We start from the raw sequence: 19202 nt of genomic DNA, 5'->3' as shown, positions 1-19202 counted from the left end.
GATGGTAAATAGTATAGGGGTCTATCACACAACCTCGCATGACTGTGGTCCACATTTTGAAGGTGCCTGTTTCAGATCTCCCACTCAAAACAGCTGTAGTCATATCATCATCATGAAGCAATTGCAGGCTTGTGATGAAGTTTCTTGGACATCCAAATCTTGGGAGCACAATCCACAGAGCATGATGATTGACTAAGTCAAATGCTTTGGTCAGGTCGATGAATGCAATGAAGAGTTCTTGGTGATGTTCTCAACATTTTTCTTGTATTTGTCTGCCAACAAAGACCATGTTGGAGACTCCTCTTGAAGGTCTTAAGCCACACTGTTTTTCTCAAAGGATTTCCTCAGCCACAGAAAGTAGGCGATTCAGGAGAATGTATATCAGGATTTTTGCTGCTATGGACAAGAGGGAAATATGTCAATAGTTTTCACAGCATGATTTATGAAGGCAGCTACAATTGTTGTATTCTTGAAGTTGGTTGGGGTGGGGAAGGGTGGGGGCAGTGGTGGAGGGAATTCATTTTCCTCCCAAATCGGTGAGATGAGTGCATGAAGTCTTAGTGTGAGCAAAGGTCTGCCAGCTTTGAAGACTTCAGATGGAATACTATCGGGGTTGCAGGGTTAGTTGTTTTTCATCTGTTCTACTTGTTGCAGCTCATGATCAACAGTGGTTTATCCATGGATTCTATCACAGGGTTCTGGGAGATAGCTAGAGAGTATGAGCTGCCTCTGTGGATTCACAGTTGAGGAGTTGTCGTAAAATGTTCTTTCCTTAAGATCATCCTTAAGGAGAGAAAAACCATCCTGTGAGCAAAGGGGATTTAGTCCTGGTCTATAAGTGGCCCTGGTGGCTTCAGAAAAGCATTGCATGTCATGATAGTCAGCATATTGTGGGATCTCTTGAGCTTTCTCTTCCCACCACATATCCTTTATTTTCCTGAAACCCAGTCTTTGGGTGTCCGCCTTGAGCTGTTAGAATGTTGCCTTCTTGACCTTTGGTTATTCTGCCAGGCAACGAAGACTGCTCATTTTTGATTTAAGATACATATTTCATCACTGTTTTTTTTCGGACCAATCCAGTGATGATGCTGGAACTCAATGGTCTGGGTACAGGAGCCTAGTAAAACTGACTTTATGTAGTCCTGCTGTTGCTGAATTGAGTTGAAAGTTGTGAATATTTTCCAGATTGGCTGTGAGATGCATTTGGAATTGTTCTGTACGGTCGGGCTGCTTTGGGACTGAGACGTTGATCTTCTTCCTCTTGGACTTTTGGGCTTTGTGATGTCTTGGTACTGTATGTCTACTCATCACCGATCAAACAAGTCTATGATTTGTCCAACAGGCATTAGTCCTGTATGGATCAAGTGATACAGACAACACTTAGATCTTTGACCCAAACAGTGACATAATCCAGGAGGTGTCAATGCTTTGATCTGGGATGCCTCCATGTGGCTTTGTATTTGTCCTTCTGTTTGTTATAATGAGGCCATGCTGAGCATACTTTGTCAGCTATAGGATGCCATTTGAATTGACTTTTCCCACCCAGTTTTTCCCAATGGTTTTGCTCCAGACATCAGAGTCATGACCAACCTTGGCATTAAAGCTCCCCAAAAGATGATCTTTTCTTCTTTTGGGATGGCAGTGAGGACTTCATCAAGCTCAGAATAGTACTTTTCTTTAACATCTTCATTGGAGTCAAGGATGGGGCATAAGCTCTGGTGATGCTGGCATATTGATTACAGCTGAGCTGTAAGGGAAGTTTCATGAGTCTTTCCTTTATACAATTGGGGAGCTCTAGGAGTGCATTCAAGATCCCATTCCAATGCAAAACAAACTCTGTAGACATGAGGGTTGCTGTTAGCCTTTCCTGTCCAATAGAAGGTGTTTCCCATGCTTATTCCTTCACCTGCCCCTCCCCAAGAAGACAGGTCTCACTGAGGGTGGCAATGTTCACTTGGAATCTTGATAGCTCATGTGATTCGATTGCAGTTCTTCTCTCCGGATAGTCATTCTTGGGCTTATCCATGAGTGTTCCAACATCCAAGTAGCAAAATTTAAAGTTTTCTTTCTTTGACCACAAAACTGGCAATCCCACAGGGCATGGTTTCCCAGCCAGGAGAAAGTGGGACAGCTTATTTTTAGGGCACCTTTTCTAGCCCCTTCCCTATTTGGGATAGGCAGAGAATATCCTGAAGAGAACAGCTCAGTTGCACCTCTGTCCCAACACAGGTGTCCAACAACCTTCATACATCTGTGGCTTGTGTGCAGATTCTTAACTAGAGACTCCCAGATTCACAGCCCTGTCCTGTCACCAATTCTCCATTGTGTCCCATCCAGGAGACAGGAAGAAAAATACATACATATCTATTTCAGCCTGGCTACTTTATAAAATTATTTTTTATTTTAATTATTTTTCAAAATGGGCAATTGCTGGGCTGATGAAATGGTTGCTCGTGGTTCTGAAAGATTCAAAGCTGTATCAGTGGACAAAGGCTACCTCATTATCCTCCTGGAATGTGATTTGCATTGTATAAACATTCCAGCCTAGCCAACACAAAGGATTCATGGATGATACATCTGCACCAACCAGCTCTGGACAAAGGCAGAGCTGTTTGAGACTCATCATCGTCAACGTCATACTAATGGTTCTTCAGTTACCTGCTCAATCACAATTGGTTTTAACAAGGGCACCTCATTAGCTGAATAGCTCAACCCAAAGCCACCCTGTTATATGATCGAGGCTTGAGCTGTCTGAATCCCTTTAATTATACAGCTTTTGAATTTTATCTTCAGTTGTGGTTTAACTTCTGAAGAGAACCAGACTCCAGGCTAGCAATCTGCCTTTCACCTCCATCTCTCTCTAAGTCTGATCTCCAAGAGAACCCTGGGCAGAATCGTCCCAGATTTGCACTAAGTGCAGGAGCAGGCGGATAAAATGAAGTTTTACCTGCCAGCCACAATGGCAGCTTTTCACGTCCTATCATCCCAAACCCGCTGCATTAATTATGCATTCCTGGGATATATACCGTTTCAATGGCAGGTGGGCTCCGATTTGCCTGCCATGCCACCACCTCGCAACTTCATCACACTAGGCACCACATTTAAGGTACAGCCCCACTCAGTGGCTCCAGCCCAGGACTGCAGCAAAGGCAAGAAGACTGCAGCCCTTGAGTGCCTTTTGGATATTGTGGAGGCCTGCTGTGATGTTCTCTACCCCCGCTCTGGCCGCAGAAGGGGCAGCTATGTTACCACCCTGGCTTGGTAGGCAATGGCAGTGGTGATCTGTGCCACTGTTGTGCAGAAGAGGTTTGCAATCCAATGCAGATAGGGAATGAATGATCTCATCTATGCAGCCAGGGTACGGCAACCATCTCATCACTCTAAGCTCACACACTCAAGCCCTTCACACATTCACTGACATCTCACTCACTGCCAGCTGAAGAGACATCAACACCCATTCTTTCACACACACCCTCACATGCCCATCTGGCCTCATCTCCTCTGGAGACTGCCCACTCAGCCCTCACCATTTTGAGGCCACTTGCACAGATCAACATGTGCCCCCCACACACCCTGGGATACCCTCATTCCCCAGTACAGCTCTCACCCTGCAGCCTCTTTCCTTGCCTGAGGCCGCTTCTCCCCCTTTCCCAAGCAAGACCTTGCCCTGCAGCTGTTGAAAAGCCATCTACATATGGCCAATCTGGTAGGAAGAGACCTAGCCATGAGTCCCCTAAAAGTGATGTGGTGCTGTGTGTGAAGCCTGGCGCTGATGACTGCAAGTGCTGACCGAAGTAAGGTTGGCAAGCAAACCTTGAAGTCCCAAGCGAAGTGCAGCCCACCAAGTGCATGCCTTAACCTGACTCAACCTGCAGCCGAGTTTCTCGGATCAAGAGAAGGAATTTTGCCAGACAAAGCCACCGAAAGGAACCTTCCTTGGAGATTGATTCTGAATTCTGGACTCTGGACCCACATGAAACCATAATTCCTATTTTTATTGTGGTCTTTGCACTGAACCTCATTCTTTCCCTTGTATGCAGATGCATGCAATCTGCATTTATTGCATGAATGCAGATGTTGCAAAACCTCTTCCTGCTTGTGTGTGTAAAATAAACTATCTCTCTTATTTTAGCTTATCTCAAGTTTGCTGTGGGGTTATTAATAGAGGATTAGATAACTCCAAAACTCAAGGGTTGGGGAAAATATGCTAGCCCTTATGAAGGAGGAAATCAAAAATCAAAAACACCTTACTGTTTATGGACCGGGTAGTGAGTGGAAAAATCAGGGCTGTTTAAACTAATCCCCCTGCTGTCTGTAACAACTGCCAAAGGGCATGGCAAATGGACCCTGGTTAAAAACTTGCATGTGACTTTGTTTAACATGGGTGCCTTGGGATGTCATCATTGTCCACACAATCTTGGTGGGGTCAGATTTCAGTGACTGTCAAACCACGATAACTGGGACCATCTTGCTGCTGAAGCTGCCTTCTGCCAGTGAAACTTCACCTGTTCTGCTGTTGAGGAATTTCCGGACCTCACTTTGTCTGGAACCTCTCTCTGATCTTGACAGCATGGGTAGCCCAGCCAGGAGCAAGGAGGTCCCAATGGCATCGCTCAAAGAATCATCGGAGCACACAAGCCTTTCCTCATCAAGGTGATGATTCATAGAGGGAGTTACTATATAGCCTTACGTCAAAGACCATCTATTTGTATGAGGCACTGGAAACTTCTCAATATTCATGAAACCATAACTCCCAACACAAGGTCATCACCTTCAGTGGAGGAATAAAAGTAGTAAAATATGAGAAAAATAATTGCAATTGACTTATTTTTATTTTCTGTTTTCCACATACAATAATCATATCATTTGACCCCTGTTTTGCTTTGGAAATTCTTCATGCAGAATCTTGCCAGCCCTCAAGAGGCACGGTCACAGCGGAGAGTAGAGTGGTAAAATTAAGAGGTGGATCAGCTCCCCGACAATATCCTGGCAGCGGGGAACTTTACCAACAACAGGGCTGGCTTTGGACGGGCTTCCTGCCACAAGGAGTTAGGAAGCAAATTTAAATATTCAGATAGATTATTAATGGTCATTTTTCCAGGCCGTCAGCATTTTGCAGATGCCCGATCTACTGCTGCCAGGTGGGAGGGCTGCCAGCTGAATGCAGGTAGTTTCCCAGCAGCAGCCCAAAGGGACGTATTTTTTCATTCACAGAGGGAGCTGTGGGCAGAAAAGGCAGTCCCCGCTGCCCCAGAGATTAGGTCAGAGGGGTTTCATATCCATTCAAATAATTTTTAAATTTTTCTTAAATGGTTCTTCAGCCTACTGATATTGCTGGAGGCCCACTGCTTTCCTCAGCAGTGGCCACCATTCCTGGGTGGGGGGGGGGGGGGGGGGGGGGTGGGGGGGGGTGCAAGGGATCAAATGTGGGAAGATGTGGTATATCAAAGAGTAGCGACAAGGTAAGAGAGTAAGGTATCAATATGGGAAATGATAAACAGACCATGACAGGAAGAGACAGAGTACAAGTCTAAGAGTAAACCAACAGATAAGGCTAGATGTTACAAATATAATAAAGGGACAAAACTTAAGGCTTTGTATCTGAATGCACGTAGCATTCGAAAGAAAATGGATGAACTGATAATGCAAATAGAGATAAATAAGTACAATCTAATAACCATCCCAGAGACATGGCTACAGGATGAGATAGATTGGGACCTGAACATTGAATGCTATGTAACTTTTAGGAAAGATAGGAAATTAAGAAAAGGTGGAAGTTAATTAAAGATGACATTAACACAGTAGAGAGGGATAGCCTAAGATCAGGAAGCCATAGAAGCGGTTTGGGTTGAGATGAGGAATGATAAAGGCAAGATGTCACTTGTGGGAGTGGTGTACAGGCCCCCTAACAATAATCACAAGGTAGGACGGGGTATCAAAAAAGAAATAGTGGGAGCTCGTCAGAAAGGTACTGCGATTATCATGGGGGATTTTAATCTACATATAGACTGGAACAGCCAGATGGGCAAAGGTAGCATAGATGACAAATTCATGGCATGCTTTAGGGATAATTTCTTAGATACACACCTTATGTAGCCAACCAGGGAGCAGGCTATACTAGACCTGGTATTGTACAACAAGATAGGATTAGTTGATGACCTCATAGTGAATATGATTGAATTTTACATTCAGTTTGAGGGAGAGAACACTGGGTCTAAGACTAGTATTTTAAAATTAAGTAAGAGCAGTTATGAGGGCATGAAAGCAGAGCTAGCAAGGTGAATTGGCAACATAGGTTAAGGGATAGGTCAATAGAAATGCAGTGGCAGGCAGTTAAGAGGATATTTGAGAATAGATATATTCCAACAAAAAAGAAAAATTTCAAGGGAAGGATCCAATTTCCATGGTTAACTAAAAAAGTTTTAAAGATACTATCAAACTTAAAGAAAAAGCATTTAATTGTGCAAAGATGGGTGGTAGTCAGAAGTTTGGGCAGAATATAAAAAAAAACAAAGAATGACTAAAATATTAATGGGGGGAAAATTACAGAATGAGAGAAAGCTGGCTAAAGATATAGTAAGAGTTTCTATAGATATTTTAAAAAGAAAAGAGTTAACAAAGTGAGCATCAGCCCTATAGAAATTAAGTCTGGGGAATTAATAATGGAAAATAAGGAGATGGCAGATTAATTGAATAGGTATTTTGCATTGGTCTTCACTACAGAGAGTACAAGTAACATCCCAGAAATAACTGTAAATCAGGAATTTGAAGGGAGGGAGGAACTCAAGGAAATTGCAATCACCAGGGAAGTGGTACTCAGCAAATTGTTGGAACGGCGGGTTGATTAGTACTCATGTCCTGATGGATTTCATCCTAGGGTCTTAAAAGAAGTGGCTAGTGAGAGATAGTTGATACTTTGGTTTTAATTTTCCAAAATTCACTAGATTTGGGGAAGGTTCCATTAGATTAAAAAATAGTTAATGTAACTATTTTATTCAAAAAGGGAGGGAGACAGAAAGCAGGAAACTATAGGTCAGTTAGCTTAACATGTGTCATAGGGAAAAAGTTATAAGCTATTATAACAGGCACTTAAATAAATTCAAGGTAATCTGGCGGAGTCAACTTAGCTTTTGAAAGGGAAGTCATGTTTAACCAATTTATTGGAGTTCTTTGAAGAAGTAACAGGTGTGGATAAAGGGGATGTACTGTACTTAGATTTTCAGAAGGCATTGGATAAGGTGCTTCATCAAATGTTATTGTGGAAAATTAAAGCTCATGGTGTAGGGGGTAACATATTGGCAGGGATAGAAGATTGGTTAGCGAACAGGAAACAAAAATTAGGCATAAATGGCTCATTTTATGGTGACAGGATGTGACGAGTGGTGTGCCATGGATCAGTGCTGAGGCCCCAATTATTTACAATTTATATAAATAATTTGGATGAAGGAACTGATGGTTTGTTGCTAAATTTGCTGATGACACAAAGATAGGTAGGAAAGGAAGTGGTAAAGAGGACATAAGGAGGCTACAAAAGGATATAGATAGATTAGGTGTGCGGGCAAAGGCTTGGCAAATGGAATATAATGTAAGAAAATGTGAGGTTGTCCATTTTGACAGGACGAATAAAAAAGAGGCATATTATCTAAATGGTGTGAAATTGCAGAGTTCTGAGATGCAGAGGGATCTGGTGTTCTAGTGCATGAATCGCAAAAGGTTAGTAAGCAGGTGCAGCAAAAAATTAGCAAAGCTAATAGAATGTTATCGTTTATTGCAAGGGGATTTGAATACAAGAGTGGGGAGGTTATGTTTCAGTTGTATATAGGGCATTGGTGAGACCACATCTAGAGTACTGGTCTCCTAATTTAAGGAAAGATGTAAAGGTATTAGAATCAGTTCAGAGAAGATTTACTAGTTTAATGCCTGAAATGTCTTATGAGGAAAGGCTGGACAGGCTAGGCTTGTATGCATTGGAGCTTAGAAGAGTGAGCGGCGACTTGATTGAAATATGTAAGATTCTGAGGAGATTTGACAGGGTGAATGTGGAAAGGATGCTTCCTCTTCCATCGCAGTAGCCATGGATGAGTTCCTGCTGTGGCATCATGAGGGGGAACAAGGGCACCTTGATGCCCCTCCAGGTGCTCCTTCCCCTCAAGGAATCAGGCCAGGGCCCTTGGGCACCTGAAAGGAGAAGGAGCAGCAGTTGGACACCCCTGTGTCATCCACTCAGGAATCTCAGAGGCAGTCTGCTCTCTCTGAGTCCCCTTTGCCTGTGGGCCCTTCAACCTCATCCTCTGTCACCACAGAGGGAGCAGCTAACCCACAGGAGGCTTTGGATCTCTAGAGGATGCCGCTGAAGTCATCAGAGGCAACCGGGCCAACCATTGCACAGGTTGTCTCCACCCCTGCTACGGATGTCAGGGCAGCACCTAAAAGAAGTGGTAGGCCTAGAAAAGTTAAGAAATTCTGATCACAAACAGCTGCATGGATGATCACATTTTGTCACTTTATAATTTGAAAATATATTCACTTTCACTGAGTAATGTGTAATATTGCCTTTAAGCTTTATTGACACCACTCTCCAGGTGAAAAAGTTTTTCCTCATGACCCCTCTAATCCTTCTACCAATCACCTTAAATCTATGCCCCCTGGTAATTGACCCCTCAGCTAGGGGAAACAGGTTTTTACTGACTACCCTATCTAGGCCCCTCATAATTTTGCACACCTCAATTAGTTCACCCCACAGCCTTCTCTGTTCTAAGGAAAACAACACTAGCCCATCCAATCTTTCCTCATAGCTGCGATTTTCAAGCCCTGGCAGCTTCCTTGTAAATCTTCTATTTACTCTGTCCAGAGCAATTATGTCCTTCATGTAATGTGGTGACCAGAACTGTACACAAAATTCCAGCTGTGGCCTAACCAGCGTTTTATACAGTCCCACCTTTACATCCCTGCCTTTGTATTCAATACCTCATTTAATAAAGGAAAGCATTCCAAATGCTTTCTTTACCACCTTAGTCACCTGTCCTGCCACCTTCAGGGACCTGTGGACATGCACTCCGAGGTCTCTCACTTCCTCAACCCCTCTCAATATCCTCCCATTTACTGAATATTCCCTTGCTTTGTTTGCCCTCCCCAAATGCATTACCTCACACTTTTCTGGATTGAATTCCATTTGCCACTTTTCTGCCCATTCAACCAAACCATTGATATATTTCTGGAGACACTAGCTATCCTCTTTTCTATCAACTACACAGCCAATTTTTGTGTCATTTGCAAATTTCCCAATTATTTCTCACATTTATGTCCAAATCATTAATATATACAACAAACAGCAAGGGCCCCAATGCTGAGCCCTATAGAACACCACTGGAAAGTGTTTTTCATTTGCAAAAACATCCATTAACCATTACCCTTTGTTTCCTGTCACTGAGCCAATTTTGGATCCAACTTGCCACCTTCCCCTGTATCCCATGAGATCTCATTTTTCTGACTAGTCTGCCATGTGGGACCTTGTCAAATGCCTTACTAAATCCATGTAGACAACATCCACTGCCCTACCCTCATCAATCCTCCTTGTTACTTCCTCAAAAGATTCTATTAAGTTAGTAAGACACGATATTCCTCTAACCAAAGCATGCTGACTGTCCCTGATCAACCCATGCCTTTCTAACTGACAGTTTATCCTGTCTCTCAGAATTGATTTCAATAATTTGCCCACCACTAAAGTCAGACTGACTGGTCTATAGTTTTCTGGCCTATTACAGCTACAGGTTGTTATTTCCTGTAGAATGCTTCCCAATATTTGCTTTCTGTCCTAACTCATATCCTTTATTTGTTTCCTTCGTGTTTTTGAATACATCCCTTGGGTTGAAAAAGTGGTTTCCTGTTAATTACATTTTGAGATTCAATTAATTATTTTATTGAATATGCCATCTGCTGTAATAAAAGAGAGTGTTTTGGCTTCTCCCAAAGTTTTGTTTCATTCTTTGGTTATCTTATTTTGGTTTTCTGGTCATGGGCTCATCTAAGGTTTGGTCCTATTTAATCACTTAAAGTTTCCAAATATGAAAGTTAAGCAAAGTAGTTGTTAAAGCACCTGAGGGAGAAGAATTAATTTGCAAGCAGGATAAATATGTGCTGAATGGGAATCAAGTGCCTGAGAGTGAAGAAGGATTCCTGAGAGTAGTTGATGATTGTGCAAAGTTTGCCAAATGAGAGGAGAATGGTGCTCATGGTTGGTGTAAAGGTCGAAAGGGAGTTGCATGTTTGTTGGCAATGGGAATAAGAGATGGTGTAAAGTGGCCTTGTGCTGGGCGGTGAACACAATAAGGAATTGTTGAGAATGATGGAAGAGGGGAGTGAATGACTGCAGCCATGTATTGTAGAGATAGAGGGGATTCAGTACTCAGCATTGTTCCTCTTGTGAGGTCATTGAAAGGGTTCTTGTGCTGTATCCAGGTCCTGGAGTTAACGACCTCTACAATCTCTCCACATCTGGTGGACAGAGTGTTTGACAACCCTTGTGGCACTGCTGTGGAGCAAGAGTGCACTCGTCTAGGGAGGCTATGGCATAGTGGTATTGTCACTGGACTACTATTCCAGGGACCCAGGGTAATGCTCTGGGGACCTGTGTTTGAATCCCACCATGGCAGATGGTGAAATTTAAATTCAATAAAAAACCTGGAATTAAAAGTCTGATCATTGCTGATTGTCTTTAAAAACCCATCTGGTTCACCAATGCCCTTTAGGGAAGGAAATCTGCCATCCTTAACTGGCCTGGCCTACATGTGACTCCAGACCCACAGCAACGTGGTTGACTCTTAAAAGCCCTCTGGACAAGGGCAATTAGGGATGGGCAATAAATGTTGGCCTAGCCAGTGACACCTACATCCCATGAATGAATTAAAAAAGCATCCTTGCCTCCTCTACAATTTTCACAAATGAGGCTTCAAAAAGTCTGGGGGCTTGCCTGTGCTCCATTCCTGACCAAAATCCACTTTGCAGCAAAGAAACAGCAAAATCATCCAGAAGGGAGGGGAGTGTGTTTATTCATTTACTTTTAGAAGGCTGTTGGTAATAGAATCTGTGTGTCATTGTGCTGTTTGGATTTCCAGCTTCCTGATTACTTCGTTCTCACACTTTATTGCTTTAGTAAGCTCTGCCTACTGATCATTGGTGTTAATATTGACAGTTCAACTTATGTGGAGGAACAAGTGGAGCAAAAGGAGCAGTAGCGGTACTTAGATCTGTTATGAGACAGCAGGTAAGGCTGCTGGAAGGAGGCTGCACCCAGAACCAGGGAGTGAAAGCTTTCTTGGAATGATCTGAAAAGCAGTGCTGGACCAGGGATTCATGCTTTTCCAGTGGCTTTTTTAGTATATGAAAGGGTAAATGAAGTAATTATGGTTTTATTTAGTATGTAATGTACCTTTAAGAATAATACTTGTTAGGAAAGATCACATGATCTGTAGTAACCATTAGGAAAGTAGCAGGGTTTCCTCTGCAGACAGTGTAGGGATAGAGTTGGAGTTGAAAGCACACGTGTAGTTGCTGCTGAGTATATTGTAAGTAAACATAATGTTTCCACTTAGAAAGTTGTCTGCAGATCAACTCTATTATTAACAGTACAAATCGGCCACCCTAAAACAAACTGGCAATGAGGATAAAATAGGATTGAATAGAAGAAATCAAGTTAAAAAGAAATCAGTACTGTACCTCACCCAGTGATTGTAAGTAGCAAGCTAATTAGAATTGAAGAAGTTATCCCCTCTTAAAATGCCACACTTTGGAGAATTGATCCTTTTGAGCCAGCCACAGATGATTGGTCTCAATACATAGAACGCCTCACATTCTCTTTTTCAATCGAATGCAATTACAGGGGAAGAGAAGAGGCGAGCGATCCTCTTGAATACTTGTGGGAGCAAAACTTACAGTTTGATTCCAAGTTTGATGGCACCCAGTGCCCCAGATCAAAGAATTTCAATGAATTGGTGGACCTCGTGAAGGGTCACTTTCAACCCAAGCCCTCAGTCACGATGAAGATGTTCAGGTTTAATTCGCGAAATAGAGCCCCAGGTGAGACAACTGCATGCTATGTGGTGAATTTGAAGCAGCTAATAGAACATTGTGAGTTTGGTATGACTCTGAACTACATGCTCAGAGATCGTTTAGTGTGTGGTGTGAAAGAGGACGCTATTCAGAAAAGATTATTGTCCAAAGTGAACCTGGATTTCAAGAAGGCACTAGAGATAGCACTGGCCATGGAAAGTGCTGTAAGTGATTCACAAGCAATACAGGGTGTGCAAAATGGTATCTTCCTCCATATTGGGCAGAAAACCTCAAGTGAAAGTGGCGCGAAAAAGCAAGCAGGAAACAGCCCCAGCTAGCTGAAGAATAAAGCAAAATAACTTAGCAGCAAAATTGAAGAATAATTTTAACAGAGGTGGAAACAATCAGTCTTTTAGCAATTGGCAGTTTAAAAAAATCGAATGTTACTATTGTCACAGAAATGGAAATATAATGAGGAAGTGCAAGGAAAGATTCAAGCAGGCTTGTAAACAAAAGAAGAAATCCAATGAAATCTACAATGTAGAAGAGCCTGAAACAACAAATTCTGACATTTATTTGTTGTTTAATCTAAAAATTGGAAAGACAGAACCAATATTCGTCACAGTGAAAGTAAATGGCAAAACAAAAGCAGAATTATCTGGAAAAACTCAGCAGGTCTGGCAGCATCGGCGGAGAAGAAAAGAGTTGACGTTTCGAGTCCTCATGACCCTTCGACAGAACTTGAGTTCGAGTCCAAGAAAGAGTTGAAATATAAGCTGGTTTAAGATGTGTGGGGGGGGGGGGCGGAGAGAGAAAGTAAATGGCAAACCTGTTAAAACGGAAGTGGACACAGGAGCTTCCACTACAGTAATTGAGGAACATACCTTCAGATATTTGAATAATGGTGCACATCAATTAAGTTTAGAACAAACAGCTGCCAAGCTAAAAACATATATGGGTGAAGACATTCAGGTAAAAGGCATACGCAGAGTAACTGTCCATTATGGAAGCCAGTCGGCACAGCTACCTGTGATGGTGGTAGCAGTTGAAGAGCCAAGCCTCCTGGGGCGAAATTGGTTAAAGGAGATTAAGTTAGAATGGTTGAAATTTTCCAGTTGAGAGCAAGTGGGCTACCAGAGCTACTTAGAAAGTACACCACTGTCTTCAAGGATGAACTGGGGAAAATTCAGGGCTTGCAGGCCAAGATTTATGTGCATCCGGAAGCAAACCCTCACTTCATGAAGGCAAGGCCGTTGCCTTACGCACTGCAAGAGAAAGTTGACACTGAGCTAAACAGGCTAGAGAAACTGGGTGCTACACAACCTGTTCAGTTCTCAGAATGGGCAGTGCCCATAGTCCCTGTCTTTAAACACGAACCAAAGCATCCAGATTTGCAGCAACTACCAACTGACAATTAATAAAGTAGCCAAGTTAGTTAGGATTCACTGAAAAAGAGCATTTGGCAAATTTAGAAGAAGTCTTAAAATGTTTCTTGAGAACTGGAGTGTGTCTAAAAAAATAAAAGTGTACATTCCAAGCAAGGGAGATAACTTATTTAGGTCACCGGGTTGATTCAAAGGGCCCCCACCCTGTTGAGGAGAAAGTGAGAGCCATAAGAGAGGCACCTTCACCAAAGAACACCTCAGATCTCAAATCATTCCTAGAAATAATCAACCATTATGGGTGGTTCTTACCCAATTTGTCTACAGTGCTGGCCTCCCTGCATTCTCTACTCAAAAAGAACCAACGTTGGTCTTGGGAGAAGCCCCAGAAAGAAGCTTTCATAAAGGTGAAACAACTGTTGCACTTGTCCAATCTATTAGTGCATTATGACCAGACAAAAAAATTGGTGCTGACATGAAACGCATCTCCCTATGGAGTGGGAGCAGTGCTATTTCATCAGATGGATGATGGCACAGAACGGCCAATAGGTTACGTATCAAGGACACTCACCACAGCGGAAAAGGGATATTCACAGATAGAAAAAGAAGACCTACCCATCATTTTTGGTGTCAAGAAATTTCACCAGTATGTACATGGCCATCATTTTACAATTGTTTCAGACCACAAACCACTGCTAGATTTGTTTAGTGGGGAAAAGGCTATACCACTCATTGCCTTATCAAGAATATAATGATGGGCCATAATTCTGGCAGCATACGAAAACATTTTCGTACATAGGCCTGGCAATCAAATCGCAAACGCTGATGCCCTCAGTCATTTGCGTTTACAAGAAAGTGATGAGCATGGCCCATTTCCACAGGAACTTGTTTTACTGTTAAATTTCTTAGATTCCTCGCTGGTGTGCATTCATTAGATCAGAGACTGGACAACCAGGACGCAGTCCTATCTCAAGTATGAGAACAAGTGCTACATGGTTGGTCACAGGAGCCCGTATCTAATGAAATGAAACTGTACTTCAACAGAAGACATGAAATAACCAGTCAGAATGGCCTCTAATTGTGGGGTCCACAAGTGATAGCTCCTCCAAAGGGAAGGAAGCCACTTTTAGTTGAACTGCACAGTCCCCATCCAGGAATTTTCTGAATGAAGATCATAGCATGCAGCTATTTATGGTGGCCAGAGATGGATGGCGAAATAGAGCATATGGTAAAGCATTGTGTGCAATGTCAGCAACTGAAAAAGTTGCCAGTGACAGCTCCATTACACCCATGGAAGTGGCCAGCTAGACCCTGGGTGCGGTTACACATTGACTACGTTGGACCTTTCCTGGGAACAATATTTCTGCTCATTGTCAATGCCCATTCAAAATGGTTGGATGTATATGAGGTGAAGTCACAAACGCCAGGCACTACAATTGAGAAACTACGCCCGAGTTTTGCCATTCATGGACTACCAGAAGTGGTCATTTCCGATAACAGTACGGCATTTATGAGTGCTGAGTTTCAACAGTTTATTAGACTCAACGGTATCACTCATGCAAAAACTGCACTGTACCACCCTTCCTCAAATCAACTGGCCAGTCATTCCTTGGCAACCAAACTAGCGTACCTTCTTTCTCATTACAAGACTACCCCTCACACAACAACAGGTGTCACACCTGCGGAACTTTTGTTGACGCACCGTCTCGGGACGAGATTGAGCTTAATAATGCCAAATTTAGAGGGGAAGGTGGAGAAGAGTCAGGGAAGCTAGAAAACTAGTCATAGTCATGAGAGGAAATTTACTGTGGAATTGAAAAACTTCAGGGAAGGACCAAAGTGGTTACCAGGCAAAATAAATGCGGTGACTGGACCTCTATCTTACCACATGGAGGTGGAAGGCCAGATCATCCATTAGCATGTGGACCATTTAAGGAAGAGCAAGACAAATCACCAAGATTTGGGTCCTCCAGTGTCCATGACCGGGTCTGCATTTCCTGTTGAGAATGCTCAATCCAGGACTGACATGTCTGATCTTTCTGTAAGAGTTGAGGGTACAGAACTGCAAGTGCCCATCGAAGCACCTGATGTTCAGGTAACTCCAGAGAAGGAAGTACCTAATGAAGAATCTGAAGTTGTGGAGCTGCGGCTTTCCACACATACCAGAAAACTACCTGAAAGACTGAACTTGTAAATTCCTTACCCAATGTAAAAATTATGTTGTCTTGAAAAATATGTACTTGTAAATATAATATGTATAGCCAAGTTACAGGGAGAGGAATGTAGTAATTATTGTTTTGTTTGGAGTGTAATGTACCTTTAAGAATAATACATGTTTGGAAAGATCACATGATCTGTAGTAACCAATAAGAGAGCAGTGGGGCTTCCTCAGCAGACAGCGTAGAGATAGAGTTGGAGTTGAAAGCACACGTGTAGTTGCTACTGAGTATATTGTAAATAAACTTAATATTTCCACGTAGAAAGTTGTCTGTAGGCCAACTGTATTAGTAACAGTACAACTCGGCCACCCTACAACAGGAAATCTCGTGTATCCTAGTCTGCAATACACAATAGCTATTAATGCCTAGTTTGCCAGTGCTAAATAGTAAATCACTTTCCCCATTGATCTCAATGGTCAATATCCATATCAATGACGTCTTGACAAGAAGCTGCTATGAAACCACATTACAGGCCACAGTGCCAAGTGTGATAACAGTGATGAATTTAATTCCCAGATTATTTGCTCACTTGTCTCTTTGCTGATGGTGGGACCTTGCTGTGTGCAAATTGGCTGGCTAATTTCCCTGCATTCCAACATTGACTAAACTCTAAAGTACCTCATTGATTGTAAAGAGCTTTAGGGCACCCTGAAGTCATTAAAGGTGCCATATAAGTGCAATTTCATTCCTTCTTTGAATTAAATGCCCCTTTCTACAGTCACAGTAAAAACTTGCCTAAAGGACTTGGCCTGTAGTTTACCCACTGGGGATTTAAAAAAAAATCTCCCCTTGCTTGACACTGACAAGGTCTTGAACAGCTGGAGTCTTCGCATGATGGTGTTATGTTAGAAATTCCGGGATTTTGCCCCTGCAGCAATGATAAAACAGCAGTATAAATCCAGGATGAATGTATGATTTGGAAGAGAACTTGGAGGTGATGGTGTTCCCATGTTATTGTTGCCTCTTAGTGATAGAGGTTACGACAGTCGCCATCTTTCTACTTAAATGAAAACTATCTTCAAGTAGTAAAGGAAGCCATTTACTTGGAAACTGAAATGATTGAAAAGTGGTTTTGAGCTATTCATTAGTAAATAATATGCCCTATATAGGAAATTGGGCCAGAATTTTCCCCCAGTCGGGGGTGAAGTTCAAGAGCAGGCACATGGAGGCATGCTTCCAATCGGCGCCCCCAATTGGGGGTGTGCTGCCATTTTACTTGGGCAGGCCAATTAAGGCCAGCCCAGCGTGATGTCTGCCAGAAAGCGCTATGCGCTCCCCAAGCAGGCAGGGGGGATTCCCTGAGCTGAGAGTGCGTTCTTTCGCACATGTGCGCGAGAAAGCGCACTCATCTCCCTGAGGCTAAGTGCTGCCTCAGGGAGATCAGCCCCACGTTTAAAAATGCTAAAAACAAAAGAATAAAATTTCCGTGACATGTGACACTGCCACATGAGTTGGGACATGTCCATCACTTTTAGTTTAATTTTTATTAAATTTTTTAAAAACTACATGAAACCTCATCCCGCCCGTGGATGAGGTTTCATGCTTTCTCTGAAGCCCACCAGGGCTCCTGGCCTGCCCACCTCCCTTAAGGTTGGACAGGCAGGCCTGTCAATTATGTAAATTATTTTATTAATGGCCTCAATAGGCCGTTGACAGGTCGGCGGGCACACAGCTGATTTGGCTGAGCCCCCGTCGACCTGAAAATTGAAATGACGTGGGGTGATGTCAGGAGTTCCGCCTGACACCATCCCGCATCATTTTATGCGTCGGCGAGCAGGCCCCGCCCTCCGCTCGCCGACCAGGAAACCCTGGCCCTGGAAACTCAATTTTCATTAATGTGTAGGCAATTTCTATAATATCCATCTTCATGTTACATAGTGGTGATAGACTTCTTATTATCAGAGTATTCCCAAGCTGTGAGTAACTTCCTCATCTTCTGTGTCCTCTCATGACTGAAGAGTCTAATGCAAGATCAGCATGGATGTCCATAGAACTACCAGTTCATGTAGGCGTTGTTGGTGCTTGCATGAACTTCTGCAACTGCATTCCCTCTGGCCTTTCTCCAGGTACATTGGATGTTGCAGTACTGATGTAGATGGTTCTTGAAGCATGCTGAACCAAATTACAGTGCTTGCCTCCACATGGGCTAGTCAGCTCCAGTGTTTTCCCAAGAAAAGTGGACTGCAGAGGTTTGCAAGGCTCTTTTTTAGGCTGCCCTTGTATCATTTGTACTGACCACCTTAATGTTGTTTGCCCTGATACAGTCTCCATTGAAGATCTGCTTGGGGTTGGGGGTTCAGTAATGATCCATGCAGGAGAGATGGCCTGCCCACCTAAGTTGAAATTTCTGGAGGGTGGTCTTCATGCTGTGGAACCCAGCCTGTTGAATGTCCTCATTGTATGTGATTTAATCCTGCCTTCTAATTCTCATTATGAACCTAAACTGGCTTTGGCAGAAGCATTCCAGAGCTTTGATGTGGCACCTATAGCAGACCCAGGATTTATGCACCAGACATCAGGGTGGTAAGGACAATGGTTTCATAGAGTTTGATTTTGGTCTTCAGTTTAATGCCATGCAGCTTCCAGACACGACTAGAGAGTCGGCCGTAGACAGAATTTGCTTTCTGGCAGAATTTATGTGCACTGATATGTCCATCATTAATGCCATCCCTAGAGAGCACACTTCCAAGGTATGAGAATTTTTCCATGATCTTGAGACTGGTGCAACCAACTGTTATGTATGATGCTTCATAGCGCATGCCTGGTGTTGGCTGATACATAACCTGTCTTGGAGATACTGATTTCAGCAGCACTCAAGAATTTGTTTTTGTGTTACATGTTACATAAATTCTGCTATAAACAAGATCATTTGTACAAATTCTTTTATATGTGCAATGATTTATTTTGAATTTCTCTTCATTAAGTTATATATTCCTATCACTGGTGCTTTCCTCCACATTCACCCACCTCTACCTTGTACAGCTGGAAATGGGTTCTTTGATTTCACTAATGTTTCTAATGCTCTGATTGTGAGTGTTGTGTGAGCTTGCTTGGGAAGGTGCTTGTTGACCACAGGACCAGGCTGCATGCATCAGTTTCCCTGCATAGAGAAATGCTCTGCCTAGCAGTCTGGATAAGCACTGCCAAAGCTCATTGGCATAGAGTAATGAGGAATTGCAGCTTGATAAAAAATGATATTAGTTGTTAACACCACTATGAAATGTTTCCATCAAATTGGTAATAAGGTAATATTTCGTGGACCCCATATTAGTTATTAATTTTCATTCAAGCAAGAACTAAACTAGAAACAACTCCTCCTGGCCCAACAGAAATAATTTCAAACTTTACTTTTCTGGGACGTCTTTGGAAGAATCTTCAGTATGACTGGTCTGAGAGTGCACAGCGCACATTTCAACTGATTCTGCCCTAAATTGACAATTGGAGTCCTACGTAAGAGGTTACTGTTTGAAATAGGCGTGCACTTTGGTTGCCTTGTGGTAAAGCCTTTTAAAATAGCAATGTTCAGAGCATTAGCAGTAAATCAACAATTTCA

At 42.7% G+C, this 19202-nt stretch overlaps 1 protein-coding gene across 1 annotated transcript in view; it reads left to right on the top strand.

Moving 5' to 3' along the window:
• Positions 1–19202, top strand: part of scube2 (signal peptide, CUB domain, EGF-like 2) — a 219743-nt gene that overhangs the window by 169719 nt on the left and 30822 nt on the right. The gene's annotated exons all lie outside the window — the stretch shown is intronic.

Source organism: Carcharodon carcharias, chromosome 10 (genome assembly GCF_017639515.1).
Source record: "Carcharodon carcharias isolate sCarCar2 chromosome 10, sCarCar2.pri, whole genome shotgun sequence".
Classification (NCBI taxonomy): Eukaryota; Metazoa; Chordata; class Chondrichthyes; order Lamniformes; family Lamnidae; genus Carcharodon; species Carcharodon carcharias.
This window is presented reverse-complemented; position numbering and strand designations above follow the sequence as displayed.